The following is a 23,418-nucleotide window of genomic DNA, read 5'->3' on the forward strand; positions in this document are numbered from 1 at the left end:
CATGTGTGCACATATGAGAAACGTAAAAATCTTCATAATTGCAAGTTTGAGCTGAAAGAGTAAAGACCACGTTGGCAGAGAAGCAGAAACCCAAAGTCCTGGGCCCCATTTCATAAAGAGTTTATTTGATGACAAGTCTTTGCTGGAATGACTATTGTCATGGTAACGACAAGAATACAGCTTCCTGATTGGCTGTTTGCTGTGGAAAGTTGTCATTCCAGCAAGAGTTGTCATCCTAACATCTTTTATGAAATGGGGCCCTGGAATCAGCTGTAGCCCCAGTATGCCAAAGGGCAAATGTAATACAATCTTCAATATCGTTGATATCACTAAAATATTCACTCGTGAGCTATAGAGGCTGTACAACATTATCTCAGATTTTCCAAATGGTTGATTTTGTGACAGTCAGCAGTTTTACAATTTTAGGATAGAAAAAAAGAAAGCTAAAAGATAGAAAAATAAAACAGAATTGCATCTTTAGGTTGTGTTTCTGAGTCAGTAATGCCTTATTTATGGACATGCAACATTATAAGAATTGCACTTAATGCAGCAGGGGGAAAATATGAAGTGTACTTTAAACAAACTGTAAGTAGTCCACAATCTTCTCCTTTTTTCTTTCAGCTTTATCAACAATATTACATTGTATTTTTCATATAAAAATTCAGGAAATAAAAGCAACACCACCTCTGACTGCCAAGTATTACATTCACAATCATGATAAAGACAGGTCACTGCTGTATTACAAGCAAAAAAACAAAACAAAACAAAACAAAACAAAACAAAAAATAGGACATTTAGTCTACAAATTTCTTGACCAGTCACAGCAGCTAAACTGCTTTTAGTAAGAAGCTTCCTTGCATGGACATGATATGTACTCTCAAATCTTCCTTTTTCAAGGCATTTTTATAATTCTTGAATAAGTGTAAAACCATAGACTGAACAAGCTATTCAGCTCAAACTATATCCTGGCAGGAAGATTGTGTTAGAAAGCCTTTACCTCTTACTGTCACTAGAGGGCAGACTTTTGAATTCCTAGCTATTTGCTGTACAATTTTGCCCTCTCTCACCACTGTAATAGCGAGACATTTTCTCTTGCGCAGGACATGACACAAACACATGTACATTTCTTCTTCTTTGTCGTCTTCTTCTTCTTTTTCTTCTTCCTCTTCTTCTGTTATAATAAAGAGCAGCTTTTGTCTCTTTATTTGGTACATGAAAGATCCTAAATCTTTGAAATGCTTTTAATGCTTTGGCCATTAATATGTTAAGTGATATAAATATATTTGGTTACCATTTACAATACTTCTTTGCATGTAGTAACAAAGGTTTATCATTTGTTGGTTTATAAACTGCTAGTATATGAGAGGTGAATTTATCTTTTCATCATGCAGAAACACTACATCAAATCAATCAAAATTAAATTAAACCTCTGGACAAGTTAGGAATATTTCTCTTCAGAGAATTTCAGCCTAAAATTGGAAAATCATACGAATGCAAATGTAGCTCCTGACACCAACAACCTAGAACCATCTCTTCTTATAATCAGTAATTTCTCTCTTATAAATATCAATACCTTTTTTCTTTTTTTTTTTATGATCAGTCTTTCATTCACTTTGGGCCCATCTAAATGACATCTACATAGTTTCCTCCTTTATTCTTATTTAATTTTACATAACATTAAGTGTCACAGGTTTGTCATCTGAATGGAGTTGATTTGTCTTTAAACTTTTTTTTCAAACGGTAGTCTTTAAGTTTGTTCATCATAACACCTTTCTGTGGCATTTCCACTTATCCAGCACTGCATACAACACATAAAAATACCAAATATTACCTTGTCAAATTTCTTTGTCTCACTATAATATACATGTAAATGAGAAAACTAGCCAAATCATCAATATCAAATGGTAGTCAGTCCTTTTAGAAAAGGGCAAATATTCAGCCATTTACTGACTCATACTATCCACAATATTCATACTGGTCCATGCTATTCATATAATAGGTCCTGAAATATCAAAGATGAAATGATAACTTAGTTTAAATCATAATATTTCTATCACATGCTTTGTACGAGTCTGCCCTCTTTTCCCATGAATTATCTATTATAATTATTATCATTGTATTATTATTATCATTACCATTATCATTATCACTATCATCATCATCAGCAGCAGCAGCACCATTATCGTTATCATTATCATTATGTTATGCACTTGTCAATGTAATGACGCACCCCACTAACCCCGGACATGGGTGCGTCATAGTCATTTTTTGACTGACCACACAGGGTTTTTGACGGACACCACAGTCACTTTTTTGACGGACAAAATGCTGCAAGTGACGAACACCACAGTCACTTTTTTGACAGACAACACGTTGAAAGTGACGCACACCTCATTCACCTTTTTGGTGGACATCCTCGGTACATTTGACGCACCCCCGAAAATACTGAAACGATTTTTGCATACGTTTCATTCAAGCAATTTCATTTTCTTTTGGTTCGTAAACATAATTTGTACAAGTTTCGGCAAGTTCCCCTTGCCCTGGCCCTGTAAGCACCGTACCGTCATTCACCGTACATCACGCTGCTGCTAAGATATTCCGTAAAGAAGTATGTATTCTGTGCATGCAATCCCTACATGAATCACATGTGTGCAGATGCGCTGTGTGTGCGCGGCCATTGCTAGTCCGGTGGATGCATACTGCAGCGCAGGTACACACCACGCCACGGCATTCCCGCGAGTAACTATACACAGCCCAGTCGCTGTACGTAGAGATTCGCACAGCGTACGTACTAACAGCGTCGCGCGTCTGGTCGGGCTATCCCGCGAGCAGAAAATGGCATGCGGCAGGCAGTTTCTTCTGCTGCCGCTTCTTTTACTGTCAAAAATTCGCCTTTGTCACCACAGAACATATTTAGACGCACATTGTATTGGAATATAAACGAACTTTCTTCGATAGCAATGTGTGTTGGTGTTGCATCGCAATATGCAATAGGCACTAAGTGTTCAACAGTAAGGTTGAAATTGTTACATCGCTGAACAGTCCCTGGTTTGAGATTGAGTATGCATGATTTCATGGGTTTGTTGGAGGGAAAATGTGAGGAGAAAGGGTGGCTTTTGAATTATTTGCTTGCCAGATTCTGGCAAGCATTTTTCCCTCTTATTCCAAAACGCTTCCCAACTTTGATTTTCACTTTCCGCGCGAAAGCGCTCGCTGTAATTTCACTCGCGGTATGTGTATCCGGTACTGGTAGCGTGCAAAAATGTGTGCAGTTTTCCATAGCCAAGTGATGTACCATGACGCACCCCTCTGTTCAGAATAATGCGTGTTATTTTCCATAGCCAAGTGACGTACCATGACGCACCCCTCGGTCAAAAATTTGACCGACAATGATGGGATTTTGACGCACCCCTCGGTCACAAATTTGACGGACAAAGCTGGTAAAATGACGAACACCTGGGTCACAAATTTGACGGACCAAACGAGGAAATGACGCGCCCATGTCCGGGGGTAGTGGGGTGAGTCATTACATTGACAAGTGCATTAGTCCGAACTCTCACTGCAAGCATGTACAAATTGTACAATGTATGACAGTGACAGAACAGCCCAAAGCCTGAATTCACTCACACTGTGTGTAGTCACTCCTGGGAATCCCTCCACTCCTACATGACACTGTGTCAGCTCTAATAAACACTGAGTTTGTTGACCCTAGCACCACCACTGACACACCCCTCTCGTAAATCAAGAAGACTTCTCCAGTTTGTAGAAACAAAACTACCAGTTCACAACAAAACTCATACCTCTTGGCTCCTCTCTTCTCTGCAGTATTGTACTGGGAAGCCTTTTGATGGGTGAATACAGGCCAGTTTAGTGTCTAGGTGAAGAGAAAAGGTGGAAGAAAATAGAGATCTGTTTGTTTGTACTAAACCCAGTCTACTGAACTTAGAGAATAAGATCTGCTCGACCTGGGAGGCATTCATAAATAAGCCATTTCGGAGTTACAAATTTGTAGCTCATGGGCAGATTGGTACAAATGACCTCTCTTTTTCTCAGTTGTTAGGGCTTCTTCACTCATTTTCAGAGCAACATACTGCATTTAGCTTTATGTAACAACTGATGGGATTTACCAATCCTGTTCAAACAAAGAATGAGCATGCGTAGACCAGATGACCAGAATGATCCATCAATTAACACTTGGGAAAGCATTCATTTCATTATCTCGCATTGAATGTCTTAAAAATCTCTTTCTATTGATATTGGAAACTACCACTTTTGCTGTCAGGTGCCTTGAGGTGGATGTGCTTTTCAGGCAGCATTTATAAGGACTGCATGAAAAACTTATAAGGACTTCATTAAAAACTTATCCCAGTGAATTTAAACCAACATGCCCAATGGTACAAATTACTTTATTCTGCTTAAATGTGCAAAGTGGAAAGCTACAAATAAAACTGCCTTACATATGTGACCCGCGACAACGGTTTCAGGCAAAAGTCGCAAGAGCAAATTCCCTCCTAGGCGGGGTACAAAGATTTTGACCATTATTTTTGTCGATTTTAGGTTTTTGCAGAATCTGAATCTTTGATATATTTTCTACATCTACACTAAATTTCACAGCATAACACTAAGTATTTCCTACCGAAAGTGGAATTTTAAACACCCTATGTTGGATCGCACTCGTCAGTTTTGATCTCCTTTCGAACGCCGCGCCACTATGCCCAATGTTGCTACGGCGCGGCATCTCGCGTGCGATTGGATAGTGCGTCGCACACATTTACATAGTTCCGCTTTCGGAGATACGCCTAGCAGCGTGTCGGAAATGTTTTGTCCACGCATGCATGCTCCATTGTTGTTGCTACAATAGATACCCGTACGCTCGGTCTTCGTTTGGCTTTCTAGCCGAGCTTTTCTACCGCAATGTTCGACAACGGAAGTGAAACAAAAGGCACTAACTTAACGTGAAAACAGATACAATAGGGAACATGATTTAAGCGTATCAGAGTGGCAAACTGCCACACAAATCGTGCAACATACGATCGGAAACTGACTTGTTAATTGTGCGTGTAGCAAATATGACAGCAGGTTGACTCAAAAAGACAGCAGAAGAAAGAAAAGGAGTGGTCAATACACTGTCGCAAATGTCAAAATTGCACCAAACTAAGTACAGTCGTGTTTGTTTATTTGCTTGCTTGCTTGTTTACCGCACAATGCAACACATGCACAGCTTAAAAAAAATACAACAACTACAGGAAGCATGACTCTTTTCATCTTTCTGCCTTCGAAAGGGTCCCAATGATGAAATTTACAAGACAAATCAACCGCTCTGAAAACGTGATATGTAAAGATGTGGATACGAATGCGCTACTCACTCCCGTTACATATACACACAGGCATAGCATGTGGATGCCATTTAGTAATACGTGCACCATACACACGTAACCAGCAGCTTGTAGTTATCGTATCCGCTATCTTGAAAGACGCACGTACTGGCAAACAAACCCGAGCGAAACGCATTGTGCATTCGGCTCCATACGCGGAGTTCCGAGGAAGGTGCCGGGAAATTTGACTCTCTCAGTGAGCCAATCAGAAGCCGTTGTGGTTGCTAGAGGTGGAGCTTAATCTCGATTGGCACCATTGTACATACAGTATGTGCATGTATGTATGTGTCTAAGTATAGAGGTATGTCGAGTTGATCTGGCGAGACTAGTATCCGGAGGTTTTTATCATCTCCTCCCCTTCCTTTCTTCTTCTTCTCTCTCTCTCTCTCTCTCCCTCTCCCTAACCCTTATTCCACGAGCATCATGTTGGACCCTCTTGTTTTTCTTCACTATAATGTTATTTGTTATCGGTTGCCAAACAGTCAAGCGCTGTGCTTATTATTGGCAATCGTTCTGTATGCAAATTATTAACACGTTACTCATGTAATTATACTACAGATGTATTGCATAATTGATGAAAATGATGAAAATTGTATAAAGTATACTACCGGTATTTTGTACTTTGTTAATGAAATTGCAGAAAGTTGATGTATTTGAAAAAAAAATGGCATACAGAGAATAAATAAATCAAATCAAATCGCCGCTGGGCATTGTCTTCGAGCATTAGGGGAATCTTCAAAGCCTGTTTTCTCGCAATTTTGTCAGGCTAACAAATCAAAAAGTGCATTATATTTAGCTTTATTATGACCACTTACAGTACCAGAGAATACAAGTGTTTTATACCAAAGTAAAGATTAGGAAATGGGCAATGTGATTCAATGAAAAAATGAATTTTCAAAATTCCCGACTTTTGCCTGAAACCGTTGTTGCCGGTCACATATTGTATTAGACCTCAATGACACCCATTCCAGTTCAGCTGAAAATGATACAGTTGCACTAATTTCAATTCAAAGGTTCTCTTTCTCCAAAGTAGTAATCATTGAATAATTCAGCAAAGGGAAATCCTCTGTAACTACTTTTGTTCGCTTTCTTTGCCATAATTAAGTGGAAAGGATGACCAGGTACTGTGTACCATTGGGAGCAGTGATTTTAACAATGTGTGAGTTATCACATTTGATGCATAGGTCAGCTGTATCACAAAACGCAACCATTTTGCAATAAAGCCTACAATATGAGGAGATAACACTATTTTTTCTCAATACACCATACCTGTAGACAGTCTATTCTAAAAACAACTTTATTATAACTATTGTTCACTTTTTGTTTATCAAATAATACTTAAAGGGGAATACTGAAGATATTATATTATATATGAAGTCAAAGAGTGGGACACATAGAACAATTTGTCGTTTACATCGTTTAAAATGGCCTTTTTGAAGTGGAGTTAGAGGATATTGAAGATTTACACCTGCCACCTCCCTGAAATCTAGGTCACAGCGTAAATTTCAAGGCTTTGCCGATGACGTCATGGGGTAAAGGGAATCGCGCAAGGTCTTGAGCGCCGCACGCGCGCGCCGCAATAATGCATGTACTGTATTAAACAAGTTGTTGTAGATACACGGTATTTGCATAAAAAAAAGGAGTTTTGAAAGTTTGTTTTTCGATAATGACATCATACGTCAAGGTGAGTGATGATCAGGATGATTTCTTGGTGGAATTTGAATGTGGAAGCGATGATGAACTGAGTGATACAACTGACACTAGTGATGATAGCGATGATGAAGCTAGTGATGATGACCCTGGTGAAGTTGGAGAAATAGATGTTGATGACAAGCCGCACGGCGGGGCGCTGGAGGGAGACGCTGCGGGCGAGCTAGGGGAAGGCCCAGGAAGGGCCGGTTGAAGCGGACGGACTTCCTGGAGATTGGCAGTACAAGCCCTTGCCACACGGCAGGCCAGGGGACAATGCTGGTGACGCAGGACCAATGCCAGATAGACTTCAAAATTTAGATTGGTGAGATTTGTTTTTATTCTGAACTGAAAATGAACCGAGTTTAGTGCTGACTTGAACTCATACTTCAGAGCGGCAGTAGGCCTAACAATGTTAAATGAGTAGGGTCGAATACTCTAACTTGTTAGGTCTATAACTTCAGGGTCTAAAACTAGCCCGAACACAGCGGGGCCCTCTACTAGCCTAGGGTGTAGGGCGCTCCATTGGGATACACTGTGACTTCGTGGATTGTATAGTAACAAAGGTCAGTGTACAATCTTTGATAATAAGTCTACGACAGTAGACAGGGCTCGACCTTAGCGGGAGCCCGGGGACCATTGGCTCCCCAGAATCGCTACGGGCTCCCCAGAAATGTATGAAAAAAGCCCGGCTGGCTCCTTAAGTTTTTTTTTTGCCGTATAGCCTCACGTTGCAAGACAGAATCATAGTTTATGTACACACTCACAATATTGACGAGCGCGAGCGGCCCCGGCGCGCGCAGCGAGCCCTGACGCTCGAAGTTATTATCCCTGCAATTGCAATATAGACTACACACTGTACATGTTTCATTTTCCAGCCGGCCCACGTTGCCCGCATGTGTGTGTGTCTGTGTGTACCCGACGTGTGTGTGTTCGTATCTTCTATTGTAGAATAGTGTGCGCACATGCAATTCGATGCTTGCGTACTGTGTACACCTAACGGAACTTCGCGCGCCTGAATCTCTGTCGCCTACGGACCCTGATGTCTACATCGATCGCCGTGGTATCCCCATGTATGGCCGGCTGGGGAGCGTGAGTATGTAGCTAAGCTACACACTGTAGCCAGCTGCCACTATAAATAGTAGGGTTGGACCTACTACTAATCGACCGCCTAATGTTTATTTGCTTGATAAGAATATTTAACACTGAAATTCACGTAAAAAACTTGACCTACGTGATTAAGAAAATCCAGCTCTATCAAATGCTGTTGTTCCCTTTTCGATTCGAAGTTTCAGTGCAAAAATATCGCCGACGAACTTGCGTGGCCTCGTTTCAGCTCCCCGCGGTAAATCGCGTTTTTAGGATCGACCGCTGATTTTGCATTGACAATGCACGTAAACCGAGTTGTATTGAACACCGTGTTGTACGAAGCTTTTTAGAAGCCTTTTAGAAACTTCCATAGACATTACATTGTGCTGTCATTACGATTCGGTGAAAATATTTATTCGAAATTTTGTCCTTGATTAAAACCATTAATGAACAGTGAATTATCGCGTTTTCCCACACCATCCTAACCTACATTCAAAGCCAATCCATTTTTATGTGCTTTGCGCGCAGAGAAGTGCGTACTAAATGTTCAGTGCGCGAATTATACGCGGTCGGTTTCAATAAGGGTGGTCGATATGTAGTAGGGCTACTATACCCTGTTTCGTTTTGAGTCGGGGTAGAAGCGCTCCGTTGTGCAATGTCTGCTTCTTTTTCTCTACTTCTTCCGCTTTTCCCTTGCCTCCCAAGTACGAAATGATTTTTAGAGTGTTGTGTGTGGTTTTTTTTGTAACGTTATTGCATCATTTTTCTGCAAGGAAGAGGTGAGTTTCTGTTCGTGTATTGATGTGCACTGCAGTATAATATTATGTGCAGGTGAAAATCGTTCGAACTTTCCTTCCCGAGTATCGTGGAAACTCGATGTATTTCTAGACCTATTGTAAAAGGAGATCTCATATAACAAAATACTTATAACAAACTATTTTCCGGTCAAAATGAATTAATTTCCTTTGTTTTGTATCGTTTATTGACGATCCCAAGGATCTAGTCGCAATACAGAGTTTCCAATGTGTACTAATTTTTGCGTAGCTTTCGGTGCTGCAAACTTTTGCTGGGGCCTAATCCTACTTACTACTAAACTTATCGTTCTATTTCTTCGATTTCTTCGATTTCTTCCATTTTATATCACTTTATCCGTTCCCTTTATACTTAGAAATATTTAAACGTAATTCTTTCAAGTGTCTCGCACTGTTATTTTCGTAACGGCGATTTCTCCGCTTTGCTGCAATACTTTTTCGAATCGAAGCGACGTGTGTTGTCTTTTCTAAATATTTGTGTTAGAAGGTGTTGATACTTTGTATTTGTTATTTATTTTCCTCGGTTTTTATCTCGAGGGACTGTGCGTGTTTCTTAATGTTGATAGGAAAAGGCTAAAATGATCTGAGTGATGTCTGATATGTGGTGATGATGAAAACTATGCTGGTAAAAAGATAACTATACACAGCCCAGTCGCCGCTGTTTCACATTCGCGTAGCGCATTAACAGCGTCTGGTCGGGCTAGTAAAAAGACAGCTTACTGCATGCTGAGCGTACGTGCCGTTCGTTTTATTTCACTTTCCCTCTTATTCTTCTTTCCCTCTGACTCTTCTTTCCCCTCCAAAGAATGATAAAAAAAAAAGAAATTACATACACCTCACAACGAAAAGATCCACGATCTACCAACCTTCGTAAAGTTAAATCTAAATGTTCAATATCAGCAAAGAATAAGGGGAAAGCATGAATTACAATAAATTAGAGCGAAGAGATTGTGAAATACTGAATACATGCGCGCAGTCTCTTCGGCTCGAAGAAACTTGACACCCACCCCTCTCCCCTTGTGGAAATTTCCAAAAGCAGGTGCCACACCCAGGTGCGTGCCAGACGAAAGAATGCGCGCACTGGAATAAACAGCGTGTAAATATCCTGGAAATATCGATCGAAGAACCAGCTCATTAGTTGAATTAAAGGAATCATTGCAAAGATATTGTGATTCTACAGCCTTTCTTTTGGCGCATAGCAGGAAACATCAAACAGTCGAATATAGTGTACCTAATCGAATATCTTCTGTTCCCTGAACAATAAAAAAAGGATCGATTAATCAGTCAATTAAAAAGGCAATCACAGAAATACTTAAATTGTCTCGTATGCCCAGACAAAGTCACTATGAGTAGGTCCAATGAGATGCAGTCATCACCTGGTTAGACAGCAAAATATGACAATTAATTTCAGTTCATGCTCATCATAACTGCTTATTACTTTTCAAAGTTTTGGCTATTAACATTCGTTCGTAGGTGTTTTTTGTTTGTTTTGTATGTTTTTCCTCGTGAAAGACGTAATGACTTCTTCGTATCGAATGTAAACTGCATGTTTACCGTAAACAAGCCATCAGCTCAGCTATGGCGCATTCGATCCATCGAACTTGCAGTAACCTCAGGCAGGAGCACATGGTGCATTCCTTTAAAAAGCGCATTCCTTTTAAGTACAACCACGTGTTTGCACATTGGCGCAACCACACACAGCGCGGCATTTTGCGATCATCGTTAATATAGCAGACTTTCCGATTCCAGTCAGGGTAAAAGAAATTGGAATACCGGTACTTTCGGAAAATATTGATGTTCAAAATCCAGTAAAATTAAAAAGCCTGAAAACAACGCATGATTATGTTTTATAGTAAACAATAGTTGGAAACACCGAACAGAGTTTTGCATTCACTCACACAGAAGCTTTCTTGAGAAGATGAAAGCATTCCCCCATCCCCTGCTAGATAGTGGAAGCTTCCATAACCAGCCCAGCAAGTTTCTGGAGGAACTTATGCACTTGTAGTCTTGTACACAGGCATTGAGAGAAATGTGCTGGTGACCAGCTCGCACCCGCGCACACACACACACACACACTGTGTGTTATAGACTAAGAACAAGGTATCTCAGGCTTGTGTCTGTGGAGAAATGCATGTTATATCTAAATGAAATCTTCTCCACCAGGTTGATACCACTAATAGACCTCTACTGCTGATTGTGACCGAGGGAAACGTGGCTCCCTCAAACTCAATTTGGCTCCCTAAAAAGGTCCCTGAGGAGCCCGGCTGGCTTCCTAGAAAAAAAGTTAAGGTCGAGCCCTGGTAGACTTACTATGAAAGATCGTACACTGATCTTTGTTACTATATATAGGCCCTACTCACAGTAGGCCCTACTCATAGTAAGTCTACTGTCGTAGACTTACTATGAAAGATCATACACTGACCTTTGTTACTATATATAGGCCCTACTCATCGATGATCGACCACCCTCCTCCCTCAATTGCTTTCTCGCGTATAAAATAAAAAATACGCGTGGGCTGGGACACAGGACGCTGGAACATTCGCACATAAATACAACCTTGAACCTTGAAATGATAATCCCTGTAGCAGCTCATCTAAGCTAAACTGGGATTGGCTGTGCGATGACGACATTGGCCGACAAATCAAGAAAAAATAGAGGGATAATGTAAATAACTTTAGGAAACAGGAGGAAAAAGAATTGAAGAAAATCCTCATTAGTAATACACGTAATTATTGTTAACACCGGCCTATTTGCCCATTCACTGGATTTACGTTCTTTTCAATGGGAAAACGGGCGGTCGGTTTAAAAAATATATACCTAGGCCTATAGCTATTACGGGCGCACGAAAAAAAAATTAGATCCAATTATTCACTCTGATTTTTTGAATAATAGACTGCAAATTAACCCTTCTATGAAAAGTTATCTTTTTACTGTAACGCTTTGTAAAAATTGTATTATAATTCCGGACGATTTTCGTCATGGAATAATCGACGTCTTTCACGATACACCACAGCAATTTTACACATTTGTACCGAGCAAACTAAAGTTAAAGAGAAAATCGGCAAATTTGGTATTGTACTGTACAGTAAAAGGTCTAACATGAACATTTCGAACAATTTTCACAATAAAATCTTGTGATTTATCGACATCTTCTTCTAAATCTGAGGTGAATTAAGGTGAATTTCTTAGCGTTTCTACATTTTTGTGTCACATTTTTGGTGATTTCGGCCCAGAACAACGCTCTGTAGATCATACATACTAGTACCATAGTATCTAACTATACACAGCCCAGTCGCTGTAAGTAGCGCAGCGTACTAACAGTGTCTGGTCGGGCTACGTAGTATCATATCTTATCACATCACACTCACTCCGTACTCCGGTCACAGCTCATCAGCATTCTATATCTAGCTAGGAACCCTCACAAATTCACTGCATGACCCATTCATTACTTCACTGAGTCCATCCAAGTTTTATCACTATCGATGAAAACCGCAATGCTCTGTATCGTTTATTTTAGCACCAGATAGGCCGGCCGGCCTAGTCAAGACTTCGACTTAGCCCATGCCCGCTCATTGCGTAGTACTTATCTAACGTTATAGTATTAGTGATCTACGGTACATCGCCGAATGTTTCGCGGGGTTTTTATTTTCGCCAATTTTGCGAGCCTGGTGCTATTTGCGAATTTAAAAAATGCGAAAATACTAACTCTCTTTCTGTATATATTTCCCCCTTCCGTTTTGTACTCCACAACCACGTATTTAAACACTCGCGAAATTATTGGCAAGTCCCGACTCGCGACAAAAATAGACTCGCTAAATACATGGCGTACACAGCTGTAGTAGTACCTGCTCCATGGTAGTACATTAACCAAAGAGGTACGAAGCCCAGACTTCTCCGCTCTTTGATACACAAAGGCTACTGCACTGTGACATACTCGGCCAGCGATGGGCGCATGCATGTGACTGATCGACGACGCAGCACGCACTACAGGGACTAGGTCTGACAACTTCAGTATTTGTGGCCTAAATAACACGTAACAGACTTTATTTTTACGAGGAAATGTATGATTTCACACGAGACTTGAAGTAGAAAACAATTTTATTTTATTTTTTTGTGACATTCCGATTAAAAATGTCTTGGGATTTCGGGGTACGAGCCTCGACATCTCGCTCTCATCGGGAGCATACGTAGGTAAGCTCAGGCTGTTGTGTGATACTTCCGGGTTTGCCCTTCACCCTGTGACGTCATGGACACGCCCCCAAAATAACCACGGCTCTTCCAATTGAACATGATTCAGAATACAATTTTTCTAAGCAGCCGTTCTCCAAAACACAATTTTCTAAATGGATGAATTAAAGGCCACTGTGTTTATCATGCTCTAAGCTTGAAATGGGTATACAAATATATAATCCAACAATATTAGCTTTTCTTTCAGTATTCTGCTTTAACACTGATTATACTGATTCACATTTTTACACTGGTTTCTCTATCCCTAACTCATAATTTAGAACTATTTTGAAGCACTAAAGCTGGGTTTTTGCTTCATCTGCAAATGGTAAATACAATGTGTACATATCTACTGCCACTAGTCCATCATCATTGTAATATAAACATAAAACAAGGTACACATGTAGTATGCCAATATTAAAGGGAACACAAACCCAAAGAGCAATGTGGATTGAGTAAAAGCAGTAACATTAGTAGAACACATCAGTGAAAGTTTGAGGAAAATCGGACAATCGATGCAAAAGTTATGAATTTTTAAAGTTTTGGTGTTGGAACCGCTGGATGAGGAGACTACTAGAGATTATGACGTATGAGAGGACCACAATATAAAGAAAATATAAAAGGAATTCCACAAAAAATCACTTTTCTAGCAAAATGAAAGAGTTCTTGACTAACCGCTTTCAGAAAGCAGGGGGAATAAGTGCTACCCCTAACATATGTCAGTATCAAGCTGACGGAATGTGTAATTTTCATGAAAAAATGAATTTTTATTGAATTCCCTTTTTATTTTCTTTATATTGTAGTCCACTCATACGTCATAACCTCTAATAGTCTCCTTACCCAGCAGTTGCAACACCAAAACTTTAAAAATTCATAACTTTTGCATCGATTGCCCGATTTTCCTCAAACTTTCACTGATGTGTTCTACTAATATTACTGCTTTCACTCAATCCACATTGCTCTTTGGGTTTACTTTCCCTTTAAAAGACATTCTATAAAGGTATGTTGTACAGATGTACTGAAATAAGGTCATATAAATTCTACACAAACAATTTCAATGCTAATGTTTACAAATTACTCATATCACAGGGATCTATAAAATTCTGCAGAGTGTGAGAATAAATGTTTGGAAAGGAGATAGTTTTAATGTCATCACAGCAATTCTTTAATCAAGTATGTAACAGGTCAATTTATAGACGGGTCTCTCACTAGCTCCCTATACCATTAATGACCTGTGAATAGTGTGGCATACTTCCACTGAGGGGAAGAATACTGTACATTCATCATCTATACTAGACTGCAATCCTTGACAATATCTGCAGCTTGACAAAACAAATGGCCAAACATTGTGACTTGTTCATGTGCATTACCCTCAACTAGATGGGAGTATTCTCCCTATCACATTTATGCACATTGCACATTATCTGTTTTATAATCATTCAGAGCACCCTTTGCACTCTTCAGAAGAGGCCAAAATGACTTGAATACTGAAGATTAAGTGTTCCTGACGACTGTCATGAAGGTAGCCGGTGCTATTTCTGTGTTAAAATGTGAGCACCTCTCCCCCTCCCTCTGTTTCATCCCCTCCCTCCCTGTTTCATCCACCCCCCCCCCCCCTCCCATTCCCTTGCCTCTGTTCTTAAAATGCAGGGAAAGCTATTGGAGTACATGTAAAGCCAACCAGTCTAAGCTGTCAAAGCCTACAAAACTAAGGTTTTTAGACTGTGGATGACATCATACTTAAAATTGTTGCTGAGGAATAAAAACAAACAAACAAACAAACTCTACAACTTGTGTATGTAGCACCTACAGTTAACCTTTTGCAACAAAAAAATATCTTAATACTCCAAAGATAACCGAGATCAACTTGTTTCATCAGACAGTGATCTTTAACCTTGAAGATAAGTTCTATGGGGCGCTAGGTGTCGCATGGTTGATTTCGTTATGAAATCAATCATTTCGTCCTGAGCTCAGTCATTACCTTCCTTTAGAAATAGCATTGAGTATAAGAAGAAAAAGTTATTAGTGTCAGTGAAGTACCTAAAGTACTGACTGTATCACCATGATTCAGAAATAATGGATACTATAAGTACCGATACATGAATGTACTTTTTTCTTTTTTCTTTTTTTTTTTGCAGCATAAATCTCTATCAGCAACTTTTTGTCTATTTTATTTTCCATGTGTGCCTGCATGAATTTATGTGCACACATGGGATTGCAAGGCTTTGCTATTATCAGTACCTTGGTACTATTGTGGTTTTATGTGCCTATCGTTGTACATACACAGTTACAGCCTTCTAAACTTCATCAAGTTTAGTCTATCTCTTTCAAATGCCACACCATCATGTCAAGATGAGACACAAAGTTCTACATATACATAATGTATCTGATATTAATGTTTTTCTGAATAGATTTTTGAAATGCAATGAAAAAAAAAAGAAAAAAAAAGACTTTTAATCTGTTAAAGAATAAGCTGATTTTGCCGTAACACACATTCCCCATAGACATGCATGCTGGAGTATACTCGGGACAAGTCTTCAACGGGTTAAGTGTGGACAAATGCTACACACACACACACAGCATTAACCATTTATTGCATGCATGCATTGCCTAAAATTACTGAAATGATGACACTTGCCAATGTGCTTGTACGCTGTTGCGATGTGTGTTTTGAAAATTGGGATAAAAGGTCCCAGGATTATTTATAGCAGCACTAAGACTTGTACATGCCATGGCGCACATCATTGCACTTTATCTCAAATAATAGTGATAACTCCAAAAATAATCACAAGATTTCTTAGGATTTGGATCATGATTTGATCATGGTATTCAGTGAGATTTCAATGTCCAATTGGATCTCAAATTTCAAATGGAGATTTGGATCCATCTAATTTGCCTCAGTGTGAATGTCACTAGTATATCGTTAGCATTTTACAGTTCAGAGTATTGAGTATTGAAGTGTGTTGCTTGCAGCTAAATTATATTTTGTTTGGCCACACATGTGAACAGCAATGAACATTAATTTTTACATGGTGATCAAAAAACAAACAAACAAACAAACAAAAACTGCCATTGATGTGTGAATGGGCCTTAAATGGATGGGTGCAGTTTTGGTTGAGATGGGTCTTCAGGTTTCCAACTTTGTGACATACATTGTAATTAGAAAGCACTTACAATTCTGAGAGGAATTAAAAGTTTATTTGATTGAAAATTGGTTTTGAAATGACTGAGACATCCAAAAAAGAAGAGGTTCTAATAAAAGGTGGGACCCAGTTTTTATTATGTCCACTTTGTTTTACTTTGTTTTTGGATATCTCAGCCACTTCAAAATCGATTTTCATCAAATAAACTTTGAGGTCCTCTTAGAATCATATGCGCTTATATTTCATAAGTGTTTTCTAATTACGTTGCAAAAAAAGTGAAAATCTGAACCCAACATCTCAAGCAAAATTATACCAAGCCTTTTTGAGGATATATCAACTGATGAAATCTATATTCCAACAAAGTACTTGGTAGCCCAGGAATAATTGGCCTCAAACACATGACCCAGCAATAATTGGCCCCCAAAACATGATAAAAACTGTGATCAGAAATTCAATGGCTGAAACAAGCAACAACTGGATGAACATGGCTTACTGCTTTCAGAGTAATACAAAAGAGCATAATGAAGTTTCTTTCAGAAAGATGTTAACAAAACACTCCTCATAGAAAGAACTAGGTCAGGCATGAAAACCTGAACAAGAAATCTGGGTAGTGTCAGTATCTTTCAATGAAGCTGCAAAGTGTCTGCAGCCTACAGTGTACATGTACATTGCATTTCCCATGGACAACTAAATGCATTTTCTATTAAAATCATATCGTTATCAAACAAGGACCAGAAGTCTTAACAGAAAATCTGCTATTAGCAAGAGAAAACAGGAATCAGCCATATTGTTTGCTTCATGCCCCCTCCCTTCCTTTTCTTCTGGTCATGCCCTTGATTCCCATGGGCCACAGTTCGCACAAATTCTAAGATAAAAAAACCAACACATCAACAACATTTGTCAAAAGGCCAATAACACTCTTGCCTTCCTCCGACGCAACCTGCGTATTACTCCCAGAACTGAAAACAACAGCCTAAAAGACTCTTGTCTGCCCTCTTGTGGAATATGGAGCTGGGCACTTCCAAGGTAAAGGGGGCAATTTCAGGGATATTGCTTTATTTTCTATTTCCAATGTGCATTACCCCAAACTACAATATCCATGATCTTTGAGAACACTTAAAGGACAAGTTCACCTTCATAAACATAAGTATTGAGAGAATGCAGCAATATTAGTAGAACACATCAGTGAAAGTTTGAGGAAAATTGGACAATTGATTCAAAAGTTATGAATTTTTAAAATTTTTGTGTTGGAACCGCTGGATGAGGAGACTACTAAGGCTTGTGATGTCATATGAGTACAACAGTACAGTATAAAGAAAATGTAAAAGAAAATTCAACATATTTTCACTTTTTTCGCATAATAAAGAGCACTTGACTTGCCTCTTTCTAAAGGCATTGGGAATAATATTACCCATAACATATATATGTCAGTAACGAGTCAAGGGAATGTGAATTTTTTTTAAAAGATGAAATTTTGTGAAATTCTCTTTATATTTTCCTATATTGTTGTACGCATGTGACATCATACACTGCAGTAGTCTTCTCATCCAGCGGTGACTGCACAAAAACTTCAAAAATTCATAACTTTTGAACGGATTGTCCGATTTTCCTCAAACTTTCAATGATGTGTTCTACTAATATTGCTACATTCTCTCAATCCTTATGTTAATGAAGGTGAACTTGTCCTTTAAATGAGAGGTAACTTTGCCCCAAATGCTTCAAACAAGCAATTTTCGGAATTTATGCCAAAATGAAATTTTTTTGTGTGAACGTACGTTACATGGACTGACAAAACTGTCACATTTTTTTCAGTCCACGTAAAGTATGTTAACCACTAAGTCTAAAAATGGTATAAAACACAGTGTTCAATATAATTTAAGGGCTGTTGTTATCTTTTCTATTGAATTACACTGTAAAGCCATTCAGTTGTAAAACAACAAATTTTCAATGAACATTTATTAGTGGACCTTCATATGTTACTACATAATGTACATAGATGTCAGTCCACGTAACGTACATTCACACAAAAAAAAAAAATTCGTTTTGGCATAAATTTCGAAAATTGCTTGTTTGAAGCATTTTGGGGGCAAAGTTATCTCTCATTAAATTGTTCTCAAAGATGATATTGTATTTTGGGGTAATGCACATTTGAAACAGAAAATAAAGCAACATCCATACCTGCCAACATTTCAAGATGAAATATCTTACTCGTGGATTGCAAAAATCTTATTTTATATGCAAACTGAAGTTAAAAATCTTACTTTGGGTCAAATCTTCAGAAAATACACATGAAAGGTATATCTAAATATTTTTTTAAAATCTGATTTCTCTGACAGAAAATCTGATTTTGCTATTTTTAACCTAAAAAATCTTACTGAATCTGATAAAATCTTACTTGGCAAGTATGAACATCCCTGAAATTGCCCCCTTTACCTTGGAAGTGCCCAGCTACACTCGTGAGGGACCTTTCCACAAGCTTTGTGCAACCACCAACTAGAAATGGTTCAAAGACGAGCAACCAGATTCACACTTAACAGATACCACAACATGTAAGTTCTAGTGTGCAATCCATGCTGGAAGAGCTTCCATGGCCTTCCCTCCAACAACGTAGAGAAGAGTCCAGACTCACAATGATTGTGTACAAACCCCATCACTACTGCATAAATTTCCCAACCCAGTCCTACACAGGGGCGGATCCAGGAATTCCGTAAAGGGGAGGCCCCTTTACAAAAAAGGGAGGCACACGCACCTCCCATTTTTTCCTTTTTATTTCTTTTGTACAGTCAACCTCGCTTGCCTCGACATCGGATGAGACGAATATCACTTACCTCGGGGGCAAAATGAAAGTCCCGATTGTTCCTATGGAGTTTCTGTGTGTTAAAACTAGCGTAGCTCGAAAAAACTAACTCGAAGTTCGGCTACCTCGAAGGGAAATCTAATGTCCCTATCTTAATTAACTTTTTGTTTTTCCCAGCATATTGCTCAAATTGAAATTGCAAACATCACTCGGCATTTCTGATTAAGCATGCATGGACAGCGAAGACATGTCACAAATCTTTTCACACTCGATTGTAAATATTCTGAGACCAGAACGATTGTGCGCCCAACGCAATACACGGCTGGCAAGAAAAATCCCCCTCTCCCACAACCCCTACCTACACACATGCACGGTACAAATGTGTATGCACATAGCACCCATGCCAATTGAGTGCTTACGATAGCACTACGCTCTGCCCCAGCATCTTCTTTTCTGTAACCCCTGTGTTCTGATTTGTGATCGTGATAGTCATGCCGTGTGCGTCGATTTCTAAACCATCGTGGCGCACCTGCTTAGGGTATTGACAGATCTTTGGCATTAAAGGGGCATAGTCCCGGTAGTGTAGAGGGCGCTGTTGATGATACTGCCGATCACCGTTAGCATTGATACGAAGATTACCGAAGTTGAGCTGTCATCAGGAGTAAAGTGCATAGGTGTTGCTAAGTAACGTTGCCTTCGTTGTCTTCTCTGCGCATCGCGCAGTCTGTAGTAATGCCAGGGTGCATGCATATATGTGCTTGTTATTATGACATCACAAAAGAAATTTGCTAAAGCTGTCATCCCCCTCAGCCAGTCATGAGCCGAACTGTGATCGGACCACTGACTATATAGTGGATCGGACTTCTTCGATCGGACAATTCTCTTCAGTAAATGTTTGTGGTTATAATAATAGCACTGTAATCGTAACCCGTGAATCTGATATATCGCAATATTACTCACTACTATTTTTTGGCAACCAAGTAGCCTATCCTTCGTGTGCTGCTCTTGATATTGATTGCGGCTGTACGTGTTGTAATACATCTGGTTTTGTTTGAATTTGCGTTGTACTGCCGGCTGTGAGTCGCCCTCTACACGACCGTTATTCTCCCAATCACGCATCTGTGCACGCATACATACACTGTATGATTTTCGCCACGTGCACGACGTGATGCCGTTCTCTACATAAATATTTATTGCGTCAGTTTCTCATCCATAACCACGTGTTCATCTCGTCAATACAGCATAGCTAGCTAGGCACTGCTCACTGACTGTGAGTGCTGCTGGTAGACACACGGAAGACCGGTGTGTAGCGGTGCACGTCGCTCCCTGTAGCTCTAGCTGTTTTTGGTGAGTTTGTAGCAGCACGTACCCCGTTAGTTTGACTATAAGTCACCGGCCAAGAGAGGGAGCTATTTCAATCGGTAGTATTTAATCATGTTACTCTCTCCGGACGCTCCCCGATGGCAAAAAAAAAAAACAAAAGAGCTAATTTTTGCTGACCAGTCCTTTGACCACGGTTATGTAAAAAGGTACACGTAGGCTTAATATCCCATAATACTTGCAACGTAGCCCCCTTTTCCTAACATTAACCGTGGACATAGCTCTTACTCTCACTCTGGCTCCTCAACCTCCAAAGGAGATGGACATAGACCTTCGCTCTCCTGCGTCCAATACAAAAGTCCATTCCTTATTGAGGCGGTTTTACATTGTACTATAATTCGTGGAGTTCATACATGTCTATTTTATACCACATCGGTGAGGTGCTTGGTTCCAACAACATTAATTTTAAATAGTTGTGGAACAATTATTACGGAAGAGGAGTTGCCTTCCTGTCACACCTGGACGCTGCATGAGGCTATTGCATCAGAGCTCATCATCTCGCATCTCCTCTCATCGTCAATGACTGAGGATGAACCTCATCCATTTCCAGCTCACGAAGAAATAGCGTAAATGCGAATCTCCAAGCTGGGATCGCATCCTTAACAATCGTATTAGTGTCAACGCTAAGTGATGTGAGTGCCGTGTAACGACAAGGCGGCGAACACCGGTCCCGTTCCAGAGTGTACACGTTGACCAGCATCTCGACCTGGAGCTCATCGTGGCAGTGCGCACTGCAGTTCGCGATCGCGATCGAGGTCCCCTTGGAGAGTGAAGTGGCCATATCTCACCCTGGAAGCGACTTGGGACTCTGTTCGGACTGTCGCGGTGGTTTGTACCTTATGCACCCTTTTATTTGTATTACTGCTCCTAATATAACCACATGTATTATGTCCCCTCAAGTTAAGACCTCCATTTAAACGTTTGAGCAGATATAATTTAGTGTAATTGCTCATGGAGAGTCGTATAATCAATTCACTGATTAATCCATAATTCTGGGGAAATACCCTATAATTATCACCTGCGTGTGATATAATGATGTACACTACAATAAAGCGTGTATACTAATAATTGAACATAATATTCAGTTATCAACGCCCGTTATTACAATTAGTAAATCAAGTGGAGTCATAACCCAAGACGTTGGAATATGGCTGTATGATGAGAGCGTGTTTGGTGTGTAGTTTGTTACATAACGATAATAATATTTTGCCACATTCAACACGTTCCGAGGCCTACCTTCCAACAAGTTACATGTACATGTGTTGTGCGTAATATTACACGTTTGCAAAGCTAAGAATGTGATTCTTGCGATTCTTGTGTAACTGTCTGCTTGGTAAAATTAGTTTGTGTTTCGACGGGTTTTTCCACATGACATGTACGAATATTCACAAATGCATATTATATAAATATACACAGTATTCTGTAGACACACAACATCCACACACAATGTACACTAAGCACGCATGTTCTGCAATCCCGCGTCTTACCCTCAATTACGTACCGGTATTTTCTTTTTGTTTTTATTGTGATAGATGATTTAATTGTCCACCAGAAAATAGTGTTGAAAGAAGAACATCGATTTCCATTTCATTCATTCACATTCAAGTCAATTCAATTCCAATTGACAAGCATGCAAACAATCGGTAGGCACTAGATACCATGTTGAGCATCGATAAACGTCGCATAAGTCGAAGAAAATTCGACCTACGCGGACCTCGAAGTTCGCATACGTCGAACCATTTTCTTCAGTACCGGTACCGACTAATTCGAGGTATGCGAGGTTGACTGTATTAGCAAAACATACAGAGGGGGGTGTGCACCAGGTGGGCCCCTCTCTGCTACATCACTCCAGTTGCCGCCACACCTGCAAGAGCTCTCCATGCACAAGCAGGTTATACATTGTCATTCTACGCTCCAGAACAGAACATCACAAAGACACAATAATCTAACATGTCCTTCTTCCCCAGAACACCAAGATCATGGAACATCATCCCACTGCACTGAGCACTGCATGTACAAATGTAACTGCACCATCCCTGGAAGCCTTCCGCCATCGACTGACAGAAGGCAGTGGATAAGTCCCTGGACTGTTTTTACTTGCACCGTGTATTTACTGTAAAAGTGGATATTTTTGCGCGACTAATTTTTCGCGCTCAGCAGGGTTAACGTTAGAAGAGTTTCGCGTGTTTTTAATTCCGCGGAATCAAGACATGAACTACTTCTGGAACCTATGGCAAGCAAAAATATTCGCGTGCTTTTATTTTCGCGCTAGTTTCTGGTTGCGCGAAATGCGCGAAAATTTCAACACCGCGAAAATTTCCACTTTTACAGTAGGCCCTTGCCCTACTCTGCACCTGCTGCACCATGCACCTCAACCACCGCATTTAGCACACACACTCGCATACAATGACCAATGTAAAGTTAGAAAGCGCCATTAGGTCTACATCCTGACCAAAGTTTGCAAGAATCTTTAAGTTTGAAGGAGGCAGACTGAACCAGAAAAAGAAGATGTCGTAGACTCTAGGTTCCTAGTGTTAATAAACTTCAGATAGCAACGTTGGTAGGCAGAGCAAGAATACCAAAGTCAAAGATGTAAACGTATAGACACCCAACGGCAATAGGTTGTACTTACATATATGTAACAAGTTAAAGTCGTCTACTGTATCGCCTTCCCTCTCACATGCACGATATCGGATCTGCTGTAATGAGACCCGGGTATTGCCCATTACCCATGTAACCGGTAAACTAGTCCTAGACAATTGCGCTCCGTACAGCTCCCTAATATGAAAAGAGTGACTTTGACCTGCATTTAAACTTATCTGAGTAAAATCACCAAGTCAAAATTTACCCCACATACCAATTACCAGATGAAGTTTTCTAACGTTGAGTTCCGAGGTACCGTCGCC

The 23,418-nt window shown here is 39.9% G+C and overlaps 1 protein-coding gene across 1 annotated transcript in view; it reads right to left on the reverse strand.

Annotated features, from left to right (window-relative positions):
• The window catches only part of LOC140239874 (uncharacterized), a 144,846-nt gene extending 121,428 nt beyond the window's left edge, over nucleotides 1–23,418 (reverse strand). Inside the window, exons 1-2 of the mRNA XM_072319693.1 lie at nucleotides 23,370–23,418; nucleotides 3,801–3,874 (exon numbers count right to left, since the gene is read on the reverse strand). The gene's annotated coding sequence lies outside the window, so the exon portion shown is untranslated. The remainder of the gene's footprint in view (nucleotides 1–3,800; nucleotides 3,875–23,369) is intronic.

Source organism: Diadema setosum, chromosome 16 (genome assembly GCF_964275005.1).
Source record: "Diadema setosum chromosome 16, eeDiaSeto1, whole genome shotgun sequence".
NCBI lineage: Eukaryota > Metazoa > Echinodermata > Echinoidea > Diadematoida > Diadematidae > Diadema > Diadema setosum.